The sequence below is a fragment of the Hyaena hyaena genome, unplaced genomic scaffold (genome assembly GCF_003009895.1).
Source record: "Hyaena hyaena isolate Hyena2069 unplaced genomic scaffold, ASM300989v1 scaffold_262, whole genome shotgun sequence".
Lineage (NCBI taxonomy): Eukaryota > Metazoa > Chordata > Mammalia > Carnivora > Hyaenidae > Hyaena > Hyaena hyaena.
The window spans coordinates 1311177-1317176 of record NW_024080895.1 but is presented as its reverse complement, the minus strand read 5'-3'; positions in this window follow the sequence as shown (position 1 = coordinate 1317176).

The window sequence follows — 6000 nt, the reverse complement described above, 5'->3', positions numbered from 1 at the left end:
TGCCCATCCCCCCTCCTCCCTACATCCATCAGTTCTCAGTTTTTGTCAGCATTCAAGAGTCTCTCATGGTTTGCCTCTCTCCCTTTCCCCCATTTCCCCCCTTCTTCTCCCCCTTGTTCCTCCGTTAAGTTCCTCCTAATTCTCCTATACATTCAAACATATGATATCTGCCCTTCTCTGCCTGACTTATTTCGCTCAGCATAACACCCTCAAGGTCCATCCATGTTGCTACACATGGCCCGATTTCATTGTTTCTCATTGCCATGTAGTATTCCATGGTATAGATAAACCACATCTTCTTGATCCATTCGTCTGTGGATGGACACTTAGGCTCTTTCCATGTTTTGGCTATTGTTGAGAGTGCTGCTATGAACATTGGGGTACATGTGCTCCTATGCATCAGCATTTCTATATCCCTTGGGTAAATTCCTAGCAGTGCTATTGCTGGGTCATAGGGGAGTTCTATTGTTAATTTTTTGAGGAACCTCCACACTGTTTTCCAGAGGGGCTGTACCAGTTTACAGTCCCACCAACAGTGTAAGAGGGTGCCCGTTTCTCCACATCCTCGCCAGCATCTCGTGTTCTCTGATTTGTTCATTTTAGCCACTCTGACTGGTGTGAGGTGGTATCTCAGTGTCGTTTTGATTTGTATTTCCCTGATGAGTAGGGATGCTGAGCATCGTTTCATGAGTTTGTTGGCCATCTTAGATTTTTATTTTTAAGTAATGTCTACACCAACGTGGGACTCGAACCCACAACCCCACGATCAAGAGTTGCAACACTCCACTTACTGAGCCAGCCAGGCGCTCTTGAAGCTGATGCTTTAGTTTTTCATGATCTGACACAATCTAACACAATTAGATTTTAATTATTCAATACTAATAGAGAAAGCACGATTGCAAGAACAGCAAAATAATAGTGGTGGCATAAATTATAGTGAAACAAGACTATAAAGGCAGAAGGATACCTCAGTAGTCTGAGTCACTGAAAGCCAAAACACCTAGCCTTACAGGGTTAATGGGGACCTGAATTGTGGAACCAAAGAGCCATTTTCAGGAAAACAGTTTAATCTCTAGGACTCACGGGAACCATCTCACTTCCCAGTCTCTGATCACATTCCAATCAGAGCAGGCAAGTCTAGTTATGTTTTTTTTTTTTTAATTTATTTCTGAGAGAGAGAGAGAGAGAAAGAGAGACAGTTTGAGCAGGGAAGGGTCAGAGAGAGAGAGAGACACAGAATCCGAAACAGGCTCCAGGCTCTGAGCTAGCTGTCAGCATAAAGCCTGATGCGGGGCTCGAACCCATGAACCGTGAGATCATGACCTGAGTCGAAGTCGGATCCTTAACCAACTGAGCCACCCAGGCGCCCCATGTCTAGATCAAAATAGTGCAGTGTGTATAAGTGTGCTGTGCCATAAGTGAATGCAAGAAACATTACTTTGCTTTATTTGTTCTATATCAAAGAAAATTTGTCATTCGGTCCTACTTCTTCAAGTGGTGAGGCATTGATAGTCTTTTTTAACTTCTCTCTCTTTTTTTAATATTTACTTATTTTTGAGAAGGGGGAAGGGCAGAGAGAGAGAGGGAGACAGAGGATCCAAAGCAGGTTCTGGTCTGACAGCAGGGAGCCTAACATGGGGCTCGAACTCATGAACTCATGAACCATGAGATCATGACCAGAGCTGAAGTCTGTTTAACCAGCTGAGCCACCCAAGAGCTTCTTTTTTAACTTTTATTTAACTTTTATTTATTCTGAGAGAGAGCACGTGCGAACATGATGGGGGTTGGGGAGGGACAAAGAGAGAGAGAGCCCCAAGCGGGCTCTCTGCTGCCACTGTAGAGCCTAACTCATGGTTCAATCTCTCAAACCTCAGCTGAAATCAAGAGTCAAACACTTAACTGACAAAGCCAACCAGGAGCTCCTCTATTGAAATTTGAGAAGCTACTGATCTGGGTACAGATGAGCTTCATCGGAGAAAGATAATTGTCAAATTGAACAACAGAATCTTTCAACATATATGACCAAGTTCATATATACAGAGGAATGCTAAAGATTTCAAGATAATCACCCTTATTTTAGTGATTCTGCACATACTTCTGTTTATGTGTGTTTATTACTTTGCTAATTGCAAAAGTAAAATATGCTAAAAGAAGTAAACTTAGAATGTGCCAAAAAATACAAAGTAAATAAATATTCTGAAAAGTTTGGGGCTCCTGGGTGGCTCAGTCGGTTAAGTATCCGACTTCAGCTCAGGTCATGATCTCACCATTCCCAAGTTCAAACCCTGAGTCAGGCTCTGTGCTGACAGCTCAGAGCCTGAAACCTGCTTTGGATTCTGTGTCTCCCTCTTTATGTTCCTCCCCAGCTCATACTGTTTTCCTCTCAAAACTAAATAAACATTAAAAACAATTTTTTTCATTCTGAAAAGTTTTCATAAATAACCACCGTAAACATTTTGGTATATGTCTTTTAGTTCTTTATCTCACATAATCTATTTTTTAACTTTCATTTTTTTATCACAAAATATATGTGTGTATTTTTAAAGAAAAGAAAATGTTATCAATTTAATGACAATTGAATGAAATCAATCAAATTTAATGAAAAATTGCCCTAATCTTTCTCATTTAATACCCAACACTAGAGGTAATCTCTTTTTAACTTCTTTAGCTATCTCCTCTAGTATTTACTGCCATATATCTCGGGAGCATGTTTATTTTACTATTTTTTGATTTTCAATCATAGACATTTTCTGTTTATTTCCACTAAGGAAGGTAAAGATTGAGCTCTCTCTCACCTCCCCCTGCCCTTGCTGTTCTGCTGGACCAACATGCACAAACACTCAAAGATGACCATAACATGTATGTTTCCATGCTTAAGTTTTTGGGTTTTATTGGTATTAAAAATTGCCTTATTTTCCTGACTGCTTAGTTTTTCATATACTTATTCATATATGAATTCATTACTCAAAGTCTCAGCCAGACTTGTCAAACTCCCTTCAATATGTTCAGAAATTCCAAGCCATCTCTAAGTTTGGCTTTTCCCCTGGAGTCCACACCCCTTGAGCTCTTTACCCTCTTGTTTTAATCTGAATTGGCATGTCCTTAACCTATGGCAAGGCTGTTAGTGTTGGACAATGCTTGCTTGCTTCTTCTTTAGTCCTGGTGATTTCCTTCACTTCTCTCCTATGTTAGATCCCTGTTGCCTAGATCCTACATTGTCTTTTATTTGCTCATTTGTTTATTTGTTTGTTTGTTTAAAGACTTTGTTTTTGAGTAATCTCTATAGCTAATGTGGGGCTCGAACTCACAACACTGAGATCCAGAGTCACATGCTCCACCAACTAAGCCAGCCAGGCTCCCTTATTTGCTTTTAAAATAGAACATGTCCTTCAGAGGCTTCCTGATAAAGGGTGCAGAGAAGTGAAGTTTTATTGTCCTAAGATATTTGAGAACGATTTTTTTTCTCCTCTCACACTAGATAGTTAGACGGCATATAGGACTTAGGTTGAAGATCACTATCCTTAAGTTTAAAAATTTTGTCTTTATCCCCATTGTTCTGAAATTTCATGATGATGTGCATTGGTATAAATTTTATTCCACACCATTATGCCAGGCGCTTGGTTACCTTTTGATATGGAAATCTATGTCCTTCAGTTTTGCACATTTATTTTATGTTTATTCTTCTGTAATTCCTTTTAAGAATTCCTAGTAATTGGATATTTGATTTCTTTGTTCTCTACTTTTCTCATTGTTTCTCTCCTGTTTTTCATCTCTGTCTTTTTATTCTATTTCTGGGACCGTTTCGCAAATTTATCTCTTAATTCTTTTATAAAGTGTTTTACTAAGGTGGTCATATTTTTAAATCTCAAGAGCTCCTTTTTAAATTCTCTGATTATTTCTTTATTATAGTATACTTCATTATTACATAGATGTGATTTTTTTTACTTCTCTGAGATACTCATTATAATTTATATTTTAGTTTGTTTTGCCTCTATTTCCTCTGAGTTCCTCTTCAACTGTTTATTATTGATTGATGGATTGATTGATTGAATGAGAGAGTGAGTGTGAGTGGGGGAGGGGCAGAGAGAAAGGGAGAGAGAGAATGCCAAGAAGGCTCTGCACTGTCTGTCAGCACAGAGCCTGATGCAGAGGTTAATCTTATGATCCGTGAGATCCTGACCTGAGCTGAAATCACAAGTCAGACGCTTAACCAACTTAGCCACCCAGGTGCCCTAAGACTCAGTCTTTAAGTAATCAAAGACCTGATAAAGAACATGAAGGGGCGCCTGGGTAGCTCAGTCGGTTGAGTGTCTGGTTTCAGCTCAGGTCATGATTCACAGTTCGTGGGTTCGAGCCCCGTGTGGGGCTCTGTGCTGACAGCTCAGAGCCTGAAGCCTGTCTTCAGATTCTGTGTCTCCCTCTCTCTCTGACCCTCCCCTGCTCATGCTGTCTCTCTCTCTCTCTCTCTCTCTCTCAAAAATAAATAAAACAATAAAAAAACCCATGAAGCACAGGCAATTATCTTAATAATACACAGAATCCATGTTTTCTAGGTTAATTATTTATCTGGTAAAGAAAAATCTTCTATGATAATCCAAGAAAGCTTTCTCCTTTTATTTATTTATTTATTTATTTATTTATTTATTTATTTATTTTGAGAGACAGAGACTGAACCACCCAGGCACCCCAAGCTTTCTCCTTTTAACAGGGAGAAAATTAAATTCCAGTTTTGCATAGGCACACTATTGCTATTAAAGCTCACTTTTAAAACACTTAAAATAAATTCATTCAATTTCAGCAGCTTGGTCACACAGGATAAGAATTTCTCCTTTCTCCCCTCCTTCCCTTTTTTAGTGCTTCTCTCTTTTCCCAACTTTCTATGTCCCTTTAGGTTTTGTCTTTTATTTTCTTTTTTCTAGTCTAAAATAAAACTTAAATTACCTTTAATTTAGAACAAATTACTCTCCTTTCCCTTTAACAAAAATGCATTCTCATATCTCATGCCTTTTGCTACCAAAAACACATTTTGCTGTCTCTGTATGCTTTGCCTGAAGTTTTTTTTTCTTTACCAGGTGTAAAGAAATTACATTTTACTATTATTCTATAATAATAATAATAATAATGCAAATTATTATTTCCAGATGTAGGTTTCATTTATATATACTCATTAGCATTCTTAACTTTTAGTAAGCTTAATTTCCAATGAAAGCCAAGTAAGCAGTTGTGAACTGTCTGCTACATACTAACATTGTGAGATTAGCATATTTATGAATACATCATTTTATAATTTCTACACATGCATTTTCATAGTACAACTTTTTGACTTGTCAAAAAGAACATGTTAACAGATCCAAATATCTTTAGTTCCTCAAAGAATCGAAAAAGTTATAAAAAGTTACACATGCGGCTTTTTCTGCCATGTTGACATACAGTAAGCAAATCATTTTTATTGTACCTTTTGTTCTTAGGTTGAATTTATAATTTTATAATCTTAAATATCTGGCAGGGATAACATAAGCTAATTTGACCAATCTTAATTTATGTAAGTGCTTATATTTTTTTAAGCCAATCAATAGAGCTCTTCCACAAGTCCATTTTTAGGTATACCATCCAGAGGGAAAAAATACTGCATCTACATAACATGCATACATTGCCACACATAAACATCCAGACAGGTGCAAACAGAGGTCTTATAGCTTTTATTTAAATATTTTATAAAATTTTAAAATTTGATATCAAGTACAATAATACAAAACTCACAAGCTTATAAAAGAAGAGATCTAAATGGTGATTCTGGCAGATGGGACCATCTGGGTCCATTTAGACCAAAATGGACTAAATTTTGGGCAAGGGAGCCTATGAAATATCAACTAGCAGTTTGTTTTTTATTTTTATTTTATTTTTTTATTTTTTTTAAATGTTTTATTTATTTCTAGGAGAGAGAGAGACAGCGTGAGCAGGAGAGGGTCAGAGAGAGAAGGAGTGACAGACTCTGAAACA